The 24,060-nt window shown below is 45.7% G+C and overlaps 1 long non-coding RNA gene across 2 annotated transcripts in view; it reads left to right on the top strand.

Moving 5' to 3' along the window:
- Window positions 1–24,060, top strand: part of LOC142826769 (uncharacterized) — a 169,329-nt gene that overhangs the window by 141,872 nt on the left and 3,397 nt on the right. For both annotated transcript variants that reach the window (XR_012901004.1, XR_012901003.1), the window contains one exon: window positions 22,808–22,934. This is a non-coding gene — a long non-coding RNA (uncharacterized LOC142826769). The remainder of the gene's footprint in view (window positions 1–22,807; window positions 22,935–24,060) is intronic.

Raw genomic sequence — 24,060 nt, 5'->3', positions numbered from 1 at the left:
TGCTGAATGAATACAAGTGGTTCCTTTCCCCATCTAAGAATTACACCGAATTTTGAGGAACAGTAGGTGGTTCTTCTAGAGATGTCCCTGTGGGTGTTCCACAGCACATCGGTGCACCACTACTAAGCCTTCAGTTCCAAGCTTCAGAGCAGTGTCCCTGGAGCCACACATGCGTATAACTCTGGCCGCACTCTCCTAGCATGTAGGCATCATGCATGTGTGAGTTCTCCTTCCCCCCTTCCTACTCTACTGCCTCCAGCCAATATTCCCCACTTCATTCCATGATTTAGATAAGTATACCCTTTTACCCCATTCTTACCTAGTTTTAGTCAGTTTTTTCATGCAAGTTTTATTCCCTATAGTTAGTTTTAACAGGTTTTAAGTGCCACTCTTCCTGTCGGACGAACACGCTCAATGTTTCCCCTGTCTTGGTGAGGCACATGTTTCACAGAAATACCCTCACTGTGCTAAGCTGAAAGTGAGAGTGTGGCATGATAGACTGATGCCTCAAGCTGATTCCACTTGAGAAATCGCTAAGACCAGCCTCAGATCCAGGTCAGCAGCCCAATAAATCACAGGTAAGAAAAGAGGAAAAAATCCTCAAAAAACCATGCCTCCTCGCTTCCTCAGGAGTCCCCAGCACCTAAATGATTTTCCACGATGAATACAGTGCCGAGAACAACTCCAGCACCACATCTAAGTACTTAAAACACACCGGATGTGTCTGGCACCACCATGAAAAACAGCCATGCCAAATCCTGCTCAAAGGTCTTGGGCTTCAAGTTGCCTGCCTCGACTGCCATGGCACCTACAAGCACCAACACTGCTTTGCTTTGCTGGCACTGAAGCTGGCCCCAATGCTGAGTACACCTTCTGACACTGCTGCAGGCACCACCACGGCATTGACTGCATCATCTTGGTTCCCCTTTCTGCTCAAAATGTCACGCACGCTACCAATTCCCTTGCCCTGCAACCCAGATCTCCTCTATCAGCTCAGAAGTTGGACCAGCCATCCCAGTCTCCACATGCTGAACCTGAACATTTGGCTCCTCGGTGGTTTTTTGCACAAGAGCTAGAGTGCACTGACGATATCCAGTGTGTCCTGCTGCACAATAGAGCTCAAAGCACTAGTAAAACATACCTTCAGAAGTGGAATAGGTTCTCGGTACAGTGCTCACATCGCCATGCTAACCCATCCACATCTCTATTACCTCTGATTTTGGACTATTTATTGTACCTTAAACAAACTGGTCTTACGCTGAGTTCCATCAAGGTACATCTTGCTGTTATAGCTACTTTTCATCTTAAAATAGATAATACCTCAAAATTTGCATATCCTCTTATTAAGAAGTTCATCAAAGGCCTGCAAGCACTTTATCCAGAAGTGGTTCCACCAGTGCAATCTTGGGACCTTCACCTGGTTTTAAATATACTCACCAAAACCCCATTTGAGCCAATGGCCACATGCTCACTTTGGCACCTTTCTATGAAAATAGCCTTTCTCATAAACATTATATCAGCCAAACAGGTAGGAGAAATTTCAGCACTCATGGCACACCCCCTTACACCACTTTTTTCAAACACAAGGTGACCTTATACACCCATCCCAAGTTTTTACCCAAGATATAGAATAATAGAATCATAGAGCTGGAAGAGACCTTAGGAGGTCATCAAGTCCAGCCCCCTGCCCAAGGCAGGACCAATCCCAACTACATCAACCCAGCCAGGGCTTTGTCAATCCAAGACTTAAAAACCTCTAAGGATTCCACCACCTCCCTAGGTAACCCATTCCAGTGCTTCACCACTCTCCTAGTAAAATAGTTTTTCTTAATATCCAACCTAGACCTCCCCCATGTAACTTGAGACCATTACTCCTTGTTCTGCCATCCATCACTACTTATTGCCCTCATATAAATCCATGGTACGCCCACATCTTTAAATCTGTGTACAGATGTGGTCTCCTCATCTCAAAAAAAATATACTGGAATTAGAAAAGGTCCAGAGAATGGAAACTAAAATATTAGGAGTTGGCACTCATCATCTCCATATGAGGAGAGATTAAAAAGACTGGGACTTGTCAGCTTGGAAAAGAGGAGGCTAAGGGGGGATATGATAGAGGTATATAAAATCATGAGTGGTGTGGAGAAAGTGAATAAGGAAAAGTTAGATATTTGTTCCCATAATATAAGAACTAGGGGCCACCAAATGAAATAACGGGCAGCCTGTTTAAAACAAATAAAAGGAAATTCTTCTTCACATAGCGCATAGTCAGTCTGTGGAACTCCTTGCCTGAGGAGGTTATGAAGGCTAGTACTATAACAGGGTTTAAAAGAGAACTAGATAAATTCATGGAAGTTAACTCCATAAATGGCTATTAGCCAGTATGGGTAAGCAATGGTGTCCCTAGTCTCCGTTTTGTGGAAGCAGGCTCTTTGCTGGCCAGGCCTCTCGCACGTATTGCCATCCAAGCAAAAGGTCAACTTCCCCTTGATGAAAACCCTTACACTATGTAACTTAAAGATCAGCGACGAACAGGAACCAAAACCAGACCTGAAAAGTTCATGTAAAGTTCGTGCTGGTTGTGCTGACTGTGCCATGCCCGATAAGGCCGAAAAGGAAAAACAGGAAACCATCTCATCCCCTTACTCCTGTCACTTAACAGACAAGGTCTGCTAGCCTATCACAAAAAGTGCGCAAAAGCTCTCTCTATAAAACAGCTTCCCCTCCTGTATCAAATTGAGGAATCCTGAATAAACATTGGATGGCGGAATATGAGCCAGGTCCGAGGACTGATCACCCGAGGGCCACCTCCTGCTCACTGAACCAAACGAGTTCCTGTAGAGCGTAACGTATACCAAACATAACGAATACCAAATATGTTGTTGTTGTAGTTTGTGTGTCTGTTAAATGTAAGTATTGTTATCTGAAATTGTTTAGAGGTATTGTTAAGTAGTAGTGTTAAAAGTTTTAGATAAATGATTAATCTTATAAGTAAGACTGATGTAAATGTAACTGTTAATAATCCCTAGTCCCTTGTTAACAACTATTGGGATTTAGAGAAACCTCAAAGAATTTTCTTCACTGTATTGCATTTTGCTTATTGGACATTCTAATAATTATTTAGTGCCTACGTATGTAAGAAATTGATAAAATCATAATTTATACGTAGAAGCCCTTTAATAAAAGTTTAAAAGATATTTAGTAATAGTTTGCCTGTTTCTGCGCCTCCCTGGGACTAGCCACATTTCTGAACCTTTTACTTTAAACCACACGTTTGTCAGAGGGTGGAGATGGATGGCAGGAGAGAGATTGCTTGATCATTTCCTATTCGATTCACTCCCTCTGGGACACCTGGCATTGACCACTGTCATCAGATAGGGTACTGGGCAAAAGGGACTTTTGATCTGACCCAGTATAACCATTCTTATGTTTTTATATTCTCTCCTCAGGAAGTTGAAGGCTGCTATCAAATCCCCCCTCACTCTTCTCTTCTGCAGACTAAACAAACCCAAATCTCTCAATCTCTCCTCATAGGTCATGCGCTCCAGCTCCCTAATCATTTTGGTCACCCTCCGCTGGACCCTCTCCAATGCATCCACATCCCTTCTATAGTGGGGTCCCCAGAACTGGACACAATACTCCAGGTGTGGCCTCACCAGAGCCGAATAAAGGGGAATAATCACTTCTCTGGATCTGCTGGCAATACTCCTCCTAATGCACCCTAATATGCCATTAGCCTTCTTGGCTACAAGGGCACACTCTTGACTCATATCCAGCTTCTCATCCACTGTAAGCCTCAGGTCCTTTTCTGCAGAACTACTACTTAGCCATTCAGTCCCCAGCCTGTAACAATGCTTGGGATTCTTCCATCCCAAGTGCAGGACTCTACACTTGTCCTTGTTGAACTTCATCAGATTTCTTTTGGCCCAATCCTCTAATCTGTCCTGGTGACTCTGGACCCTATCCCTGCCCTCCGGTGTATCTACCTCTCTCCCTATCTTAGTGTCATCTGCGAACTTGCTGAGGGTGCAATCCATCCCCTCATCCAGGTCATTAATAAAGATGTTGAACAAAACTGGTCCTAGAACAGATTCTGGGGCACTCCACTAGAAACTGATCGCCAACCTGACATCGAGCAGTTGATCACTACCCATTTGGCCTGACAGTCTAGCCAGCTTTCTATCCATCTTACAGTCCATTTATCCAATCCATATTCCCTTAACTTGCTGGCAAGAATATTGTAGGAGACCATTTCAAAAGCTTTGCTAAAATCAAGGTATATCACCTCCACTGACTTTCCCATGTCCACAGAGCCAGTTATGTCATCATAGAAGCTAATCAGATTGGTCAGGCATGACTTGCCCTTTGTGAATCCGTGTTGACTATTCCTGATCACTTTCCCCTCTTCCAAGTGCTTCAAAATGGATTCCTTGAGAATCCCCTCCATGATATTTCTGGGGACTGAAGTAAGGTTGACTGATCTGTAGTTCCCTGGATTTTCCTATGTTTAGCTTTTCTAAATAGTTCCTAACTTGTTCTTTCCCCACCAAGGGCTGCCCACCTCCTTCCCACACTGCCTTTCCTAGTGCATTTTTCCAATTGCACTTTTGCCTTCCTGATAACTCCTCTACATTCTTGAGCAATATATTTATACTCCTCCCTAGTCAACTGTCCAAGCTTCCACTTCTTGTAAGCTTCGGATATGATCATCCTTCATCTGAATCAGACCATACACCTCCCTACCTTCTTCCCCAAGCCCTATGCTAACTCATTTGAATCAAACATGCATGCACTCAACTTGCACCGGGTACTTTTTTCTATTTATAATATACAAGATCATTCAGGTCCTCTCCTAGATTGTTTGTCTCCATAACAAATCACAATAAATGACAAGACATATCAGCTCAGCAGTTCTCCCACAGGATTTTGGACTGTATAAGACTTTGCTCTTCCTTATCAGGTGTTAATCCCCCTGACCACAGAAAAGCACACTCAACTAAAGCTATGTCTACCTCCCTAGCATTTCTATGAAAGAGCCTTATAGCAGACATTTGCAAAGCTGCTACCTGCTCACCAGAACATACCTTTGCAAAGCGCTATACACTTACTCAAGGACCTTTCTCTAGCCTCAAATTCCCCAAAGTTGTTCTGTCTACTGCATTCATGCTAGACCTCAAGTCCCTGCCTCCTTAAAGAGATACAGTTTTGAAGTCACTTGATGTGGAGCACCGATGGGGACATCTCTCTTGAAGAAGAGGAGGTTACTCACCTGTGCAGTAACTGACATTCTTCAAGATGAGTGTCCCCATGGGTGCTTCACTACCCTTCCTTCCTCCCCTCTACTTCAGAATTCTGGCCTCCTTCAGATAATACAGTTCGGGGGAAGAGAAGGAACAGAAGGGGGGAAATCATGCATGCGTAATGCCTGCACACTAGAAGCGCACAGCTAGAGGCACATGCACGGCCCCAGGGACACTGCTCTGAAGACTCTGGATTGAAGGCTCGGCGATGACGCACCGACTTGATATGGAGCACAGATGAGTTGCCTCCTCATCTGTATTCTAGAAGAACATCACAAGATTGTCAAAAGTGAATAGTGATTTTCGGTGACTCAGTCTCTGAGTCTTCAACTTGAGACACCTTAAAAAGGCACGTGCCCTTGAAAAATTACACTGTTAAAATGTCTCAATAGGAATTTCTTTGTTTGCTTCAACTTCTTTGTGTATGTGTGTGTGTGTGTGTGCGCGCGTGCGAACGCTTAGAAATTAGAATAAAAAGTGTTTACAATGGAGTCAAATAAACATTGCGAATTCCCACACACCTCAGATTATAGGCCCTAAAAAGGATACTGATGGACTTAGTAGATTTTTCAGTAGTGCTCCATAGATTGCGCTGTTGAATTCCTAAAGCTGTGTATTTGCCAACATTTTTCAGCTGATAATGCTGTGTAAACTAATAACTGAAAACTGTGCTATATAATTGTACAAGTACCAGGAAGGGGGGTGAAAGGAGACTGAAAACTGTTCTAAAAAGTTTAATTTCTTATTTTGGTCTGAAAGAGCTCAAATTTGTTTGGCCTTCAGGGAATGCTACAAGGCCTTTGTTTACTTTGAGTCTGTCTCTGAAGGGAACATTTGAGTGTTTGGGAGTAGAGCTTGGTTTGCCTGGCGGAGTTTCATAGTTTGTTAGCTAATGGTGTTGTGTGGCTGATAAGCAGTGATGTGGCATTATGTATTCTTGTAAATGTCTCTGGAGGTTATCAAAGGCATTCTATTATAAACATTTTATTTATAAAATCCTATATACAAAAAAGTGTTAGAAGAGTAAAAACTACACAAGGATGAAAGACCTAAGAGAGACTGTCCCAATAAGTCATTTGAGACTTAAGCAGCATAGAATCCAACATTGTCTGCAATTACAGGAAGAGAAAGAAACAAATTAATAGATATTGAATTCCTGAATTTTCCCTGAAGGTAAATCATTGATTATTGCTCTTTGTTGTTTACTGACAGCGACATTGTGTAGATGCTATCAGAAGGCTACTTGTACTCGCCTCCTCTTGCATCTGTCTTTTGCAAGTAGGATTAGCCATATTTATATGCAAGTTATATAGTTATTAATTTACATGCATAGTAGACACAAAGTTTAAGCCTCTGAATTTTCAAAGATGAATGTAGTTATAAAATATGTGATGTTGGAAGTTACTGTAAAAACAGGGAAGGTTTTTTTATTTGTATTTTTTTCTCATTGCCAAATCCTAGAAGAGACCTGGCACAGGTAATTCTACCTTAGTGTAGCTAGCTAAGGACAAAAACCTATACCTCACACTTGGGGTGGACCTTGAGTAACTGTAATGAGGTATAATCTACAGTGCCCTGTCTCTAATACAATCTTATAGTGAGTTATTTCTCCGGCTTTTTTGTTTGTTTCTGGTGGTGGTGATGGGGGTGGGTTTTTTGTTTGTTTTTTGTAGTGAAGGCATTAGCCTTGGCCATTGCTTTGAAAACTACTGTTTCATCTCAGAAACAGAATAAAACACAAAGATGAAATATGATTTGTTTAGTGTCAATTCTTGAGATGAAATTCAATCTCAACCTGATAGTATTTTTGAAAAACAGAGATGACTCTGATCCACATTAGCCAGATCTCAACCTGAGGCTTCTCAAAACCAGGGTGTTTCGATGCAGGATGTTGGGTTAGTACTATCTGTGTTGTAAAGACTTCATTTTTGCCCATCAAAAGTATGCACCTCTGCTCCTATATTTTATGCTATTGTGTATTTTTCTTGCGATGTAAGCTCCAAGATAAAATATCTTAGTATCACAAAACATATACCTGACTTAGGGATAGATTCCGATATCACTGCTCACATCTGGTAGTACTTCACTATGCAGTAGATCCATTGAAGAATATAGAAGTTGGTCCAGTAAGGTTCATTGTGATTATGGGTGTCAGAATTTGACCTGGAGGGGGCAGGAAGGAAATTTGTGTCTCTTCAAAATACGTCACCATTACCTGCACTTATGTTCTGGCAGAACTCGTATGAAGCAGTGTCCTGAAAGCCAATTCATTAACTAGGCAATTAAGACTGAAAGTATAGGTTCTATAGATCTGATGCCATCAGGTGCAGTTCGATTCCTTATATTGCTCTTAACTGGTTTTAACTATCTGTGGACTTCAACAACTGACTCAATGTGTTGCAGGAAGGACATTTTTTTTTCATATTGCTGTATTGTAGTTAATGTGCAATGCTTCTTCTCTTCCATCAGTATGCTACAATGATTTCTTGCAATGATTTAGTTGGGAACAAAATGTGTTCAAGCCTTTCCTCTGTTTTGTTTTTTTTAATGTAAGGAATAATAAAATTTCACTCGTACGTCATCTGTGTTTATAAATTATATGTATAGAAGTTTGTGTGTAAGTATGTCTGTGTGAATAAATACTGATACTTCATTTTTTGAAAGAATGTTCTATAAAGGGCTCCTCAGGTATTTGGATTTCTGTTATTTTATAAAAGAAAATATCTATAATTCCCATGCCATGAAGGATTTTTAACTTAATTTTCTTTTTTTAAATATAATTTCTATATTGACTCTAAGAAAAGGAAACTAGTAAGAGGACATAAAAGCAATGTTTGGACTCAATTATAATATTTAATACAATAAAAGCTAAACTGGAATACCAGTTGTTGCTGGCTTCTTCTGTATAGGTAAATACACTTTTTCCCCTCAGAGTCAAAGCCGCAGTCTGTTCCAGGAGAGCATATAGCGGCAGTGTGTGAGTCATCTGTCATTGTAACTAAGGTGGGGGATTTATGTGTAAAATTAGAATACCTGGCACAAAGCTCAGTCCTGAAAAGCATTACCATACAATGTGTCAAATAGTGTAAAGTCTCCTTCAATTCATTTGCATGGAATAAGCATGAGACTAGCCTACAGGTAAGTATATCTCTGCCAGCCTGGAATAGATCTAGGATATAGTCCTATTGCTCTTAGTCACTATTCCAGATGACCACTGATACTGATGTTGTTCGTAATCTCTGCTGAGCAGCAGCACTACTGTATGTCAGAATCACTATAAATAAAAAAAAAAATTGCCAAGTAGTGATGTTCCAAGTGAATTTTTACCCACCATATAACTTCATTCAACAATGCACACAAATCTGTTGTATTCATCAGATCATACAATAGTCTAGTTCATTTGCAAAATATTACATGAAAATATCATTGCTACTCTCTCACATAATAATAAATAATAATAATAATGGAACTCTGATTTACTAGCAATTCCTGCTAAGACTCTGGAAGACATTTTTACCTAGATTGAAGATTCTCATCCTATGAAGTAGCTCAGGAATGCGCCGGGGAGATGTGCCTGTGGTTTTTTGGGTTTTTTTAACCTGAAGTGTTGTGCTGCCAGAATGCTCCAATTATCCACAATGGCTCTGAGGCTCCTATCTGGAGGCTGCACTAATTAACACTCATGCACTAACTTCACTACTTCATGCAGCATTTGCATGGCCTTTCCCTGTGTACAGTTGTGCAGAGAGTTGGATCCTTCAGGACATGGGACCAGGTTTGCCCCCTAAATCACCTGCAGGAAAGGTATGGGGAAAAGCAGTCTGCTCAGGGCCAGGCTACACAGGGGGGCCAGTGCCCTGCCTAGAGTTAGGTGTCATGTGCCATTACCTGGGACAGGCACAAGTGGCAATAGGAACAGGTCCTGGGACCACAGCTTGTCACATAACCTCCACCCAGCAGCTAATGGCAGCGTATGGGGATCCATGGAGTGGCAGAAGCAGGGGTGGCAAGTAGGCACCAGCAACCTTCATTTGATTCTGGATAAAAATTCTAGACCATGTTTCAGTAGATGGAAATGCTGTTGCGGGCTAGGGAGACATGGGAGTATGGCTACACCCAAGCTGTGCTCATCTCCTTCACCCATGAGTGACTTCTCTTGGCCCAAAGAGCTGCCAGTTGGCAACCTAGTGGTACAGGGCACTTACCTCCACCACCCTAGCCAGGAAACGTATCTCGCTGGAGAGGGGGAGCTGAGCTGGGCTGCCAGGCCCCTGGCCAGCTGATTGCTCTTTATGGAAGGAAGGACTGGATCCTTCAACCAGTGGATGAGGGGGGGAGCTGGGGATGCGTTGGCTGGTAAGGGGGCCAAGGCTACTGCCTGTAGACTAACCATCTGTCCAGTATTGCAGCCGAGAGCTAGGGGGATAGGCTTGAAAGCCATGTGGCAGCTCCATCACCAGCCAGGGCTGAGAGAGCAGCCTCTGCCCACCACATGGCCCCGCCAGTGGGCTGCAGCATCCCACTCACTGTAGCCGGAACCAAGCTGGTGAGGCTGCCTCACTGGGGACAGCCTCACAGCACGCTGGCTCCATCCAGAATAAATGGGGGCATGGCAGCCGCCTGCTACCATCACCACCGCTCACTTTCCAGTGCAACAGGGCTGACTGGGAGACTGGTGAACAGACACTGTGCTTGTGTCCAAAAAAAGTCTTAGGCATATGAAATGCCTTTATCTCCTCCTTCTCTTCTTTGCAGCTAGGCCATCCATCCATCCATGCAACGTTGGCTTTGGTGATGCTAAATTTAAAATTTACCTCCCCCAGAGGCGCAGACACACTGGGTGCTCCAGGGCTAGAAAAAAGAGTAGGTGCAGAGCACCCACCAGTACCAAGCTACCCCCTCTGTTCCTGTGCTTCTAGCACACTAGCTGCCACACTGACCTACACTTTCCCCACCCACCCAGTGATTCTAGAGTGTCACAAACAGCTGATTCATAGTGTTCAGCAAGATCTGGGAGGGGTGAGAGTGGGGATGAGGTGAGGAGGCAGAGTTGGGACAGTTAGGTCTTCTTCCTTGAAAAGTTCTCAATCTGTCTTTTTATGTGTCTTCTATGGCACATCTAAAACACGCTTCAGCACTTGAGAAGCTATATTTTCCACAGCCGCCATCCTTACTTTCCATATCATATGATATTTCATTTTGGATTCAGGAGCACCATAGATTAACCCTGCATAGAAGGAATTCCTGAAGTAGCATTATTTATGATGGGATGGACACTTTGGTCTCATAACTTAAATCTGTAGTCCCAGCTTGTTATATTCGAAATATTCTCTTTCTTTTTTTAGAAGTGTGCAGGTTCAGAAGACATCTGCCTCTGTTTAATGAAAAACATGTCCATAATCAACACTTGAATGGTATTGAAGCCAATAGGCTTCAAAATGTTCCAAATGTGCTTGGCAGTTATTTTGTGTGCAGCAGCCAGTTGGAGAGATCACCTGACCAGAACATTTCAGAGAACATTTAACGCTTCATGGTTAGTCCCTGTACATGTGGGGCGCCAGCCCTACCCAGTCAGATGTGGGCTTAGCTGCCTCCACTCGTGTTCCCCCCCCCCCCCCGGGGTAGGTCCTTGGTACCTTTTGTTGATTCTCCCCCATCGTCGGACGATTAGTTCGACCATTATTGCCGGGACGTGGGAGTAGGGGGGTCCGGGCCCGACCTCTCTCATGGGCCCCAACCCAGGGCCCTAAGGACAGGTTCGCTGGAATCTGCCCAGCCAGCAGGGCTAATACCTGCAACTCACCGGCTCACTGGCTCCAAGCCCCACCCTGGGCTACTTCCTACCCTACAGTCTTTCCCTGGTCCTACTGCTGTCCCAGTGGGACCGGCTCCCGCCGTGTGACTCCCTTCCTGGGTGTTTCCCCTCCCGGGCATCCTCCTTCCCCTGGGCGTGCTCCCTCCTGCCTCCCTCTGGCTGGCTCCCCTCCGGGTTTTAAAAGCCGCGCCGGCGTCCTCCCGGCGTAACGTCACCCACCGCGCACGTCACGGCCGACGTGTAGCTCCACCCGGCCTCGGCACGCTGACTGGCACTCCGCTCTGGCCCCTCCCCCACCTCTCAGCTGAGAGGCGGCGGCGGTATAGGGGCTGCACGCCACCCGCACTTCCCGGGCCACCCCCAGGAGCACGAGCGTGACTGCGGGGTCAGCGCGGGGTGGGTCTGCCTCCGCAGGATGGAGGCCGCCCTCCCCATCACAGTCCCATAAACAACATTCATAGAATCATAGAATAATAGGACTGGAAGGGACCTCAAGAGGTCATCGAGTCCAGCCCCTCACCCTCAAGGCAGGACCAAGCTCCACCTACACCATCCCTGACAGATGTCTATCTAACCTGTTCTTAAATATCTCCAGAGAGGGAGATTCCACCACCTCCCTTGGCAATTTATTCCAATATTTGACCACCCTGACAGTTAGGAATTTTTTCCTAATGTCCAATCTAAACTTCCCCTGCTGCACTTTAAGCCCATTACTCCTTGTCCTGTCCTCAGAAACCAAGAGGAACAAATTTTCTCCTTCCTCCTTGTGACACCTTTTTAGATATTTGAAAACCGCTATCATGTCCCCCCTTAATCTTCTTTTTTCCAAACTAAACAAGCCCAGTTCATGAAGCGTGGCTTCATAGGTCATGTTCTCTAGACCTTTAATCATTCTTGTCGCTCTTCTCTGTACCCTTTCCAATTTCTCCACATCTTTCTTGAAATGTGGCGCCCAGAACTGGACACAGTACTCCAGCTGAGGCCTAACTAGTGCAGAGTAGAGCAGCAGAATGACTTCACGAGTTTTGCTTACAACACACCTGTTGATACAACCTAGAATCATATTTGCTTTTTTTGCAACAGCATCACACTGTTGACTCATATTCAACTTGTGGTCCACTATGACCCCTAGATCCCTTTCTGCCATGCTCCTTCCTAGACAGTCGCTTCCCATCTTGTATTTATGGAACTGATTGTTCCTTCCTAAGTGGAGCACTTTGCATTTCTCTTTATTAAACCTCATCCTGTTTACCTCTGACCATTTCTCTAACTTGCTAAGGTCATTTTGAATTATGTCCCTATCCTCCAAAGAAGTCGCAACCTCACCCAGTTTGGTATCATCTGCAAACTTAATAAGCGTACTCTCTATCCCAATATCTACATCATTGATGAAGATATTGAACAGTACGGGTCCCAAAACAGACCCTTGAGGAACTCCACTTGTTATCCCTTTCCAGCAGGATTTAGAACCGTTAACAACTCCTCTCTGACTACGGTTATCCAGCCAATTATGCACCCACCTTATCGTGGCCCTATCTAAGTTATATTTGCCTAGTTTATCAATAAGAATATCATGCGAGACCATATCAAAGTCTAGGTATATGACATCCACCGCTTCTCCCTTATCCACAAGGCTCGTTATCTTATCAAAGAAAGCTATCAGATTAGTTTGGCATGACTTGTTCTTCACAAACCCATGCTGGCTATTCCCTATCACTTTATTACCTTCCAAGTGTTTGCATATGATTTCCTTAATTACCGGCTCCATTATCTTCCCTGGGACAGACGTTAAACTGACCGGTCTATAGTTTCCTGGGTTGTTCTTATTCCCCTTTTTATAGATGGGCACAATATTTGCCCTTTTCCAGTCTTCTGGAATCTCCCCTGTCTGCCATGATTTTTCAAAGATCATAGCTAAAGGCTCAGATACCTCCTCTATCAGCTCCTTGAGTATCCTGGGATGCATTTCATCAGGACCTGGTGACTTGCTGACATCTAACTTTCCTAAGTGATTTTTAACTTGTTCTTTGTGTATCCTATCTTCTAAACTTACCCTCTCTCTGCTTGTATTCACTACGTTAGGCACACCTCCAGACTTCTCGGTGAAGACCGAAACAAAGAAGTCATTGAGCATCTCCGCCATTTCCAAGTTTCCTGTTACTGCTTCTCCCTCCTCACTAAGCAGTGGGCCTACCCTGTCCTTGGTCTTCCTCTTGCTTTTAATGTATTTATAAAAGGTCTTCTTGTTTCCCTTTATGCCTGTAGCTAGTTTGATCTCATTTTGTGCCTTTGCCTTTCTAATCTTGCCCCTGCATTCCCGTGTTGCTTGCCTATATTCATCCTTTGTTAGTTGTCCTAGTTTCCATTTTTTATATGACTCCTTTTTTATTTTGAGATCATGCAAGATCTCCTTGTTAAGCCAAGCTGGTCTTTTGCCATATTTTCTATCTTTCCTACACAGCGGAATTGTTTGCTTTTGGGCCCTTAACAACGTCCCTTTGAAATACTTCCAACTCTCCTCAGTTGTTTTTCCCTTCAGTCTTGCTTCCCATGGGACCTTACCTACAAGTTCTCTGAGCTTATCAAAATCTGCCTTCCTGAAATCCATTACCTCAATTGTGCTGGTCTCCCTTCTACTTTTCCTTAAGATCATGAACTCTATTATTTCGTGATCACTGTCCCCTATACTGTCTTCCACTTTCAAGTTCTCAACTAGTTCCTCCCTATTTGTTAAAACCAAATCCAGAACAGCTTCTCTTCTGGTAGCTTTTTCAACCTTCTGAAACAGAAAGTTGTCTCCAATGCAGTCCAGAAACTTATTGGCTAGCCTGTGCCTCGCTGTGTTAGTTTCCCAACATATGTCTGGATAGTTGAAGTCCCCCATCACCACCAAATCTTGGGCTTTGGATAGTTTTGTTAATTGTTTAAAAAAGGCCTCATCCACATTACAAGTGGCTATATGCCATTTGTGGTCATTGAAGGTAGGTAGGGAATAGGAAGATAGAGTAGCCAATTAACAAGATAGAACCAATATCCAGTGAACTATTTACATTTTAGATGACTAGGATTGCCCAGAATGTAATTATTAATAATAATAAATTAGCATTATATAATACTTTTTCATACAAGGTTATCAAAATGTCACTTACATAAGTATATAATTTGTACTGGTTTATTATTAGATCTGTTTTAAGAATATTTTCCCATCTCAAATAAGAGAAAGTTGAAATCTCCAGAATATTCATGAGAGGAAAAAAAATTCTTTTGTTTTCAGGTCATTCAAAACATTTTGTTTCAATAATTTCAAAATCTTTTGTTTTGATTTCACCCTTCTGTCTGTCAGACTTTTTCTTTAGAAAATGTAAAAACATTTTTATTTGGAAATTCATGGAACATTATCCTGATTCATAATTTTTTTTCAATTTTGATACATTATTTTATGCATGGATGATAGTACCTAGGACACCAAGTCATATGCCAGGAAGGACTGCATTGTGATTTGTGCTGTACAAACACAAGAAGAGTGTCCCTGCTTCCAACCACTTAGTCATTCCTATGTAAACAGTGGGCAGCTCACCAGTCATCTACAATCTCTGGTAAGCTGTTTTAAATGTGCTATCTATATCAGCAAACTTCTTCTTAGGTATACCAAACCAAAGAAGCCTAAATATTTTCCGTTCTTTTCTTGCTGCAGAGTCTAATATTTGCTGAATTTTATAAACTATCTGATGATAAATCCAATATTAGATAATACCTAAAATGTCATGTTACACTGTATATGCCACCCACTAACTGAGGGGATTAGGAAGTAATTTCACATATGAACACTGTCTTGTAGCTTCTTCTGATGCACCTGTCACTAGCCACTGTCTGAGACAAGGTACTAGATGAGATGGACCATCAATTTGATCTGATCCAGTAAGTTCTTTACAAAGATATGGTTATGTCTTAACAGTGTTTTCTTAACTATTACTACATTAACTACATTCAGTGGTGCACAATTGTACTATATCTTCCCATACATCCAGTCTAGCAAATAATTGTGTGAACCATTCAAGCTGCAGTCAAAAGGTGACGTTGACAGTTTACCTTCAGGTACACTTGGTGTAATTCCCAGTATGCATGTGCTTTCATCTGAGCTTGCACTCTAAAAATAGTGTGGCTGCAAAAAAAGATGAACAGCAGGAGCAGAGGCATAGACTAGCTGCCCTGAGTGCAAATCCAGCAGGTAGAAACACAAGGACGCTATCTTGTGCTGCCACTATGCATACTACCTCAGCTGGCTATATTACTCTTTTAAACACAGTAGATTGGGTAGGAGCTAGTGTGAGAGTGTCAGTATTAGCTGGGGAGCGCACTTCTCCCGCCAAGTGTAAATATAGGCTTAATGGGTATTTACAAGAGCACTTACTATATAAATATGGTGTTTAGTACTTATTGACATTGAAATGGTACTTAGTGTCCTTAGTCAATTGGAGAATTCCTGAAAAGACACTGCATAAAACCAGTTTAATCCTCATTCATCATGAGGGACTGAAAGTAGTATAAACAAAGATGAACAAAGGGCTGTAAAGTGAGTAAAGACAAGGAACTTTTTGTGTCCAGGTTTTATATACCATAATGATAGAAAGAGTTCACCAAAGAAATCCTTGACACCAATTATTTTGCTTCTTTCTCTCGTAATGCACTCAGGGAATAGTCATTGAACATAATGATTTGCAGGGCTCTTCCTAGTCCAATATATGCAGTAGGACAAAGCTATTTAAAATTGAGATACACCTAATGATGCTACTCAGACCATTTTTTTTAGTCTCATTTTATAAACAAAACTAGGTTCAGCCTTCCAGCTGTGTCAATGCACTGATTCAAAAATCATAAAGTAGAAAAGCTAAGAGATTTTTTCCCTTAATGTGGCCAATAACATTATTGTAAACTTTTCAGCAGCTCTGATTTCAAGTGGCCAGGATTCTTCAGCTAAGTTTAGAGATGGACAGAAAAACTGCATTGGGTTGTATAAAATGGATGTTCAGGCATCTAACTGCCTCAGTCAGGCTCTCAAAATTGTCCATGTAAAACATTAAACCTAAGTTCACCCCGAATCCTAGATAATAAAAAATTGGATGCCCAACAACATTAGCTGTGGAAATTTATCTGTGAATTTAGAGGCTAGACATAGAGCCCTTGAAGAACTTGACCTAAAAGGTTAAAAATTCACTGTGCATGCCCTATGCTACATGCCTAAAACAGGAGAAATACACATGCAGCTACAAGTTATAAACACAATTTTTCTCTTTTTCTTCTTCCGACTTCCTTTTTCCTTCTTCCTCCTTCACTTTAGGCACAATGGGTACTAATATTTCTAAAGTGCTTAAGTAACAGGAGCATAAATCTCATTTACAAAAGTGAATAAGGCATTTAGGAGACAAAAATCTCGTTCACCGTCTGAGGTTTATATCCCTAAATCGCTTTTGAAAAAAGGACTTCTATTTTTGAACCCCATAGCTGCTTTTGAAACATTTATGAAGATTTGCTTATAAAAGTCCCAAACAAATTTTGAATTATAGTGTATTTAGGACATACCAATAACTCCACAGAATCTGATTTTAAAGTATTGCTTCCCCTATAAAGAGGGGAAAGCACCAAAAAAAGTATATTAAGGTTAATGTTTGTTGAGCTTTGTAATTTTCATAAACAACCTTACTTTAAAATCAATATGTAACCAGTTAAGAGATCGTAGGACAGTACTAATAATGTACCATAAACAGCTGAAAGAGTTAGCACTCCAGTGGCAATGTTCAGTATCAGCTGCTATTCCCCTTGTCACCAAAATGCTAACATTCAGTCTGAGGTTTATTTGAGATTGTCTCTAGTGAAAAGTATTAACTAACAAATTTGAGTAACATCCAACAAGGAGGTTATTCCATGATTCATTTTTAAAAAGAATATCCTAATGGAACCTCTCTATGACCATACAAAATGTATTGTTTCCTGAACATATAGGCTGTATCTAGACTGGCATGATTTTGCGGAAATACTTTTAACAGAAAAGTTTTTCTGTTAAAAGCATTTGTGCAAAAGTGCGTCTAGATTGGTCCCGGAGTTATCGTTATAACGATGCGCTTTTGTGCAAAAGCGCGTCTACAATGGCGGGATGCTTTTGCACAAAAGCGGATCCCGGGACCATTTTGCAGAGGGCAAAAGGGCACCAGCCCTTTCCGGGGGTGGGGGCTTGAGCTTCTTTGAGACACGTGCTTAAAGGGATCTCCCTGGACAGCCGTTTCTCTCCTGCTGTGTGCTATAGGGCCTCTTGCAGGGACTGTCAGCCGTAGCAGTTTTGGTGGTTGCCCTCTGACTTTTTGGTCACCACTGCCTTTTGTCACTTAGTGCCTTTGCTTGTTTTTTTTTAATCTCCCTTGTTTTTTCTGCCATGGAGCCAGGGGTGGCCATGTGCCTGCTCTGGCCCCTTCTGGCCATTTTGGAGTGCCTGCAGCTGGTGCTCCAGGATGCTGCCCTCCTGTTCCAGGACCTGGAGGTGCAGGTCACTTTGGACTCCCTCACCACGGAGGCCATGGCGTCCCTGTAGCATCCCCACCCCAGCATGGAGAGGCCACTGTGGAGACTGGACACAAGTACTGACTGGTGGGACCGGCTGGTCCTGGGGCAATGGGACGACCAGCAATGGCTCTGGAACTTCCGCATGCGAAAGCGGATGTTCCTGGAGCTGTGTGCCTGGCTCTCCCCTGCACTCCAGAGAACCACCACCCGGCTGCAGGCACCCATCCCCGTCGACAAGAGGGTCGCCATCGCACTATGGAAGCTGGCCACCCTGGACAGCTACTGATCGGTGGCACAGCAATTCAGGGTGGTCAGATCTACCGTTGGTGTCGTCGTGATGGAGGTAAGTCCCAGGGGGAGGGGAGAGGGTGCTGCACTCCATGCCCAGGGGCAGCCAAGACTCCAGGCTGAGTCACCCAGGGGTTTGGGCCGTCCCTCCCTTGCATAGGCCTGCTGGTGAGGGGGGGCCATGGGGCGAGGGAGACCTGGTGTGTGTGTGTGTGTGTGTGTGTGAGCACAGAGGGCATCACGGGGAGGGGGGGCCTAAGGGAGCGCACACTCACCCTCCCTTATGTGATGTGTTCCCCTGTGTTTTTCTGCACCCTTCTGCAGGTCGTCCACACCATCAACGACGTCCTGCTCCCAAGAGTCATCCACCTGCGCGACGTGGACGCTACGGTGGCCGGCTTTGCTGCCCTCGGGTTCCCCAACTGTGGGGGAGCCCTGGATGTAACCCATATCCCCGTCTGGGCCCTGGAGCAATGAGCAGCCCATTTTATGAACAGGAAGGGGTAGTTCTCTATCGTACTCCAGGCCCTCATGGACCACCGTGGCCACTTCCTAGACGTTTATGTGGGCTGGTCTGGCAGGGCACACGACTCCCGCATACTACGCAACTCTGGCTTGTTTCGCAGGCTGGAGGCGGGCACCTACTTCCCCTGGCAGGAGTTTACTGTCGGGGATGTGCCTATGCCCATATGTGTCATCGGGGACACGGCCTACCCCCTGCTGTCCTGGCTAATGTGGCCCTACACGGGGCGGCTAGACCAGACTGGGCCCGGTTCAACGACCGCCTAAACTGGGCCCACAATCACGTGGAGTGCGCCTTCGGCCGTTTGAAAGCCCACTTCTGGTGTTTGCTCACCCGTCTCGAGATGGGTGAGTGGAATGCCACGGAGGTACTGGCTTCGTGCTGCGTGCTCCACAACCTTGTTGAGCAGAGGGGGGAGGCCTTTCTCCCCGCATGGATGGCAGCCGAGGGCCAGGCCTATGAACAGCCCCACACAGCTGCCATCCACCAGGCGCACCAAGATGAGGTGCGCATCCAGGAGGCCCTGACGGACATGTACGCCCAGGTCCCATAGTAGGGTTGCCTCGGTCTCCCTTTACAACTCCCTCCCATCCCCTACTCTTCCCCTCCCCTTACCTCCCAATAAACACCAAACACAAGTTTTGTTTTGAACAGAAAAGACTTGTATTTTTTTATTTACAAGGGGAAGAGGGGGAGGAGACCTTGAACTGGGAGGGGGAGGAGCTACTCCTGGGAAGGGTGGCCCCTGCGACCCCTCCTGCGGGGGCAGACCTGCACGTGGGGGGCAGGCCGCATCGGGTCAGGCTGCACGGGGAGGTGGGCAGGAGGGGCCGGGGCAGGAGCAGGAGGGGCTGGAGCAGGAGCAGGAGGGGCCATTGCAGGAGAGGGAAAGGGCAGTGCTAGGGGAGGGATGGCGGGTGCATGGGGCAAGGCCATGCCATAATGGATGGCATGGCCAATGTGTGCAGTGAGGGTGGTGATCGAATCCGCCATGCGAACGCACTGAGCCTGGAAGGTGCCCCAGGCCTCCTGGAGCCACTTCAGGTCCGCCTCCACACGCTGAGTGATGGCTGCCTTGACGCGCTCGACAGCCTGCACGTGGCACCGAAGGAGCTGGTCCTGGTGGCGAAGCCACTGCCTAAGTGGTTGGGCGGCTGGGGATGCTGCTGCTGCCGCTGCTGCTGCAGGACTTGAGGGTCCCCGGCTTGTGCTTGGTCCTGCTGCAGGGAAGAGAAGAAAGGATGGGTCAGTCAGGCAGCCCAACCACTGTCCCCACACCTCATGCCCTCCACCCCTGTGCTCAGGTGACACCACAGTAGTGTGGCTTGGGCCCACTCGGTTACCCCCCCTCTCCCCCGTATTGTATGTTTGCATACAGGAACGCACCTGGAGTAGGGTCCTCATCCATGTATTGTAACCACCGGTCTGTGTCCTGGCCCCGCAGAGGGTGGGAGGGCACTTGTGTTGTGTTAACCTGTGGAACTCCCTGCCAGTGGAAGCTGTGAGGCTTTGGGCTAATCACTGGTGTTTGACAGTGAGGGGGAAATCTCGCTCCCCTGGGGTACAGAGCCCCCAGAAGGGTTCGAGGCTGGAGGTCAAATCAAATCAGTGAGGCAGGAGAGAAACCTAGAAGAGAAAACTTTATTATGCATGCATGCAGGCTGGCAGCCATAGCAGTCAGCCCTGAGTTACAGGGCTTTTGGTCCTTTATACAGAATGCTTAGACAGTTCAGTTGTTGATTGTTATTCTTTAACATATCAAAGTCTCAGCAGAAGTACTCTGAGACTTCTGTTCACCCCAGGAGTGCTAGAAGTAAGTTTTACAAAACAAAGGCACATGAGAATGTGGAGTGAGTGGTCTTACAAGGCAACCTGTGACAAAGATAAGAGTTTACGTGATAATTTGTGACAGACTAGGAGTATCCATGAATTTGAGATAGTCATTCGTAAGGGTCTTTGATTAGAGTTAATTTGATTTCACTCCGATACAGGGAGAGAGATCTGGAAAACTTTTAACCCTTACAGCAGTTTTCTTTCAGAGAGTTTTGATTTCTGCACAGTCCCCCCTTTGACACAATTGGAGTTATTTGATTTTCCCCACAACAGGGAGTGAGATGAATCCCCACACAGTGCCTGGGAGCACATCTGGCAGATGTGGTCTGGGCTCTCAGATCCCCATCGCGTGAGATGTCTCCTGAACGGAACCAGGGGTGACTGGGGACAGGGGTCCCATCCTCGCAGCAAAACTCAGGTGGCCCTAGGGCCGGCCCAAGCACTTTCTCACTCCCCCCTCCTGTTAGCCCTCACACACGTAGCCCAGGGACATGTGTGGTCGCAGTGGGGACTTCCCTCGGGGAGCCAGCCAAGGCACCGGGAGCAGGCGAGAGGCTCAGTGGGGGCCACGCTCACAGGACTGTGATGCTGCAATTTTCCCAGGAGCAGCTGGCTGTGCCTCTCAGTCAGGCATGGGACAGTGTGCCGTTCTGCGTGCTGCACCCTTGCGGAGGTGCAGGCTCTGGCCTGAGCCCCTGGGGCCCTTGCCGGTTCCAACTGGCATCCACCCTTTCCCCCTGGTCCTGCCAGATGTGTGCGAGGAGCACGGTCCCAGGCGTGCCCTGCAGCTGCCTGCCACGGCCACATGCCGCTCGGTCACCAGGCTGCACGTGGTTGCATGTGCTGCTAACTGCCTAATGCTACACAGCGTGCAGCTCACGCGGCCTGAGTAACATGCTCTCCCCCTCCCTCTCCGGGCACCTGGCTCCCTTCCCCCCCCCCCCCGCCCTTGTGAGTGCAAAGCGTATCACTCACCGGTTGATCCTTCCCCGGCCTCCGAGGATGGACGAGAGATATCGGGGCTGCTGGAGGGGGACTCCAGGGTGGCAGTGCTGGCCTCGTCCTCCGACGCACTGCTGGTGTCTGCTTCCCCCACCTCGGTGGTCCTGGTGACGGGGGGGGGGGGGGCGCATGCAGGTGTCCACAGGGATGTCCGGTCCCTGTGGTGCTGGCTGGCCCAGGATGGCGTGGAGCAGTTGGTAATGGGGGCAGGTGTCGGCTCCTGCCCCCTGGCCCTCGCTGGCCCGGACATAGCCCAAGCGCAGCTCTTTCACTTTAGCCCGGACTTGCTCCAGGGTCCGGGCTGGATGGCCCTGCTGGCGAGCACCTGGGCCATGAGGGCAAAAATGTCCATGTTCCGGTGCTGGGAGCGGGTCTCATGCAGGGCCTCTTCCTCCTGCCAGAGGTCCAGGAGGGTTTCCAGCTCCCCTGAGGACCAGGATGGGGCTCTTCTTTTTCTGGCTCTGTGGGCCTCCTGTGCTGGGGCTGATCCCCACCTAGAGCTGTCATCATGCTTGGGGGATGTCTGCTGGACGGCAGGGGCCACGTGGCAGATCTCTGGCCAGAGGTCTGAGAAGGGGTCCTGCATTGTGACCTCAGCAGCCTGAGTCTGCTGTAAGGGGGCTCGGGTTACCAGGAAGTCCGGGAGCTGACTGTGGCTACGGAGCCTCCGAGCATCCACTAGAGCTTTTTCCATTCAGCCCGCTTTTGCGCAAAACGTCTTAGTTGCCTGTCTACACTGGCCCTTTTGCGCAAAAACATTTCCGCAAGAGGGCTTTTTCCCCGAACGGGAACGTCAAAGCATTTGTGCAAGATGCACTGATTTCGGACAGTAGAACGTCAGTGCTTTTGTGCAAATTCAAGCAGCCTTTGCAGGACTAGGGCCTTATACTCTAAGGGTACGTCTAAACTACATCAACGGAGCCATGTAGATTAGTGTACTCGAAAAGGGGAAATGAAGCGGCGATTTAAATAATCGCCACTTCATTTACATCAAAATGGCTGCTGTGCTGTGCCGATCAGCTGTTAGGCAGCACAGCGCTGTAGTCTGGACCTCATTCCACAAGGCATAACGGGGTGGTTGACAAGGGCTTCCCTTGTTGACCACAGACAATCCAGACTACCGCATTGTGCCACCAAACAGCTTATCGGCACAGTGCAGCAGCCATTTTGATGTAAATGAAGCGCCTCTTCATTTCCCTATGTCTAGAAACCTAATCTACGTGGCTCCGTCGACAGAGCCATGTAGTCTAGACATATCCTAAGCAAAATAGCTGCTGTATTTTATTTCATATTTATACGGTGTTTAGGATTACGAGGTCAGTGATTGTGATTGGCTTTGGTAGGTCAATGGCTATTAACTAGGATGGTCGGGGGATGATATTATAAGTTAAATTGAGCTCTCAAGTGATCCATTCCCTGTTTTCCACAATTTGAGAACGGGCAACAAGGGATGGATCACATGATGATTATCTGTTCTGTTCATTCCCTTAGGGGCACCTGGCATTGGCTGCTTTCAGAAGATAGGATACTGGGCTAGATGGAACTTTGGATGTGACCCGCTATGGCTGTTCCTGTGTAGAATAAATAATCATCACCACCACAACAGCTAACAAAAATGGTATCTTCAAAAATAATTCATGGAAAGTAAATTGGTTATGAAAGCTGCTTTGCAACCATGTTTTGTTCTGTTTTAATATCTATTGCTGAAGGCCAGCACTAGCAACATGCATTATTTAGTCCCAGTCAAGAACTCAAAATAAGATGACGAATAATTCCATACTGTGTGCGCTTTTTTTTAAATATTACACAGTAAACTGAGTTCTCAAGATTTTTATCTTTCTAATCTTTTTCCAACCTCATCCTATCATCTCTCATTTGTATTGCCTTCTTATCAGTGGAACTATGGAATTAAGTGGCAGTTTTCAAAAACTCTTTTGGGTCAGTTTGAAAGTGCGGTGGCGCATGCGCGCCCCATCTCAGGCGGGAACCTCTTCCTGAGAGAGATGCCACCTGATTGGCCATGAGGTCACTGGCTGTCTCTACAGTCCACAAAATAACCCTAGTCTCCAGGGAACCCCGAGTCAACAAATGACCTTGTTCCCTGGGTCATGTGGCCTAATGGTCCAAGTCAGTAAGGAAACCTTAGTTCAGGGCAGCATGGCCCACAGGCCAGAGTCAATAGGGAGCCCTCAATTCAGGGCCTCACGGCTCACTGGTTAGCATCAAATATTTCTTTGACTTCCTTTCAAACTGACCAGTGTTGAGGCTGGAGATGGTTGGTGTCATGGCTCCTTCCCCACTCTGGCATGATAAATGCAGAAGTGGGGGCCAGCAAGTGTACCCCAAAGCCTTATCTACCAGGCTTTGGTATAAAACTTCCCCCAAAATCTTAAAAAACCTAGATCTTGGGAATAAAACTTCCGCTGCCACCACCCAAATGTTGATAAAGAAATCAGGGGAAAGATCATTTGGGAAATCTCACCCCTAAAATAAAAATCAAGACACACAATTAACCAATTCTAGGTTAATAAAAAGAAAAGAAAGAACGTTTATTATTACAACAATATTCCTGTTGCAAGCATAATGACTAGATAGGAAGGTAACAAAATATACTCATGGAAAAACTCCATGGGCTTAGAACTTAGTTACAAAGAAAAGCCAAAACATCTTTTAAACAGTGCCAGATTTCAGATCCCATACCCAACCCTTAAAACAATAAAGCCTAACAAAACTACCTAAACTTT

The sequence above is a fragment of the Pelodiscus sinensis genome, chromosome 2 (genome assembly GCF_049634645.1).
Source record: "Pelodiscus sinensis isolate JC-2024 chromosome 2, ASM4963464v1, whole genome shotgun sequence".
Classification (NCBI taxonomy): Eukaryota; Metazoa; Chordata; order Testudines; family Trionychidae; genus Pelodiscus; species Pelodiscus sinensis.
Note: the sequence above shows the minus strand (reverse complement) of the source record. Positions and strands in the feature narration are given on the sequence as shown.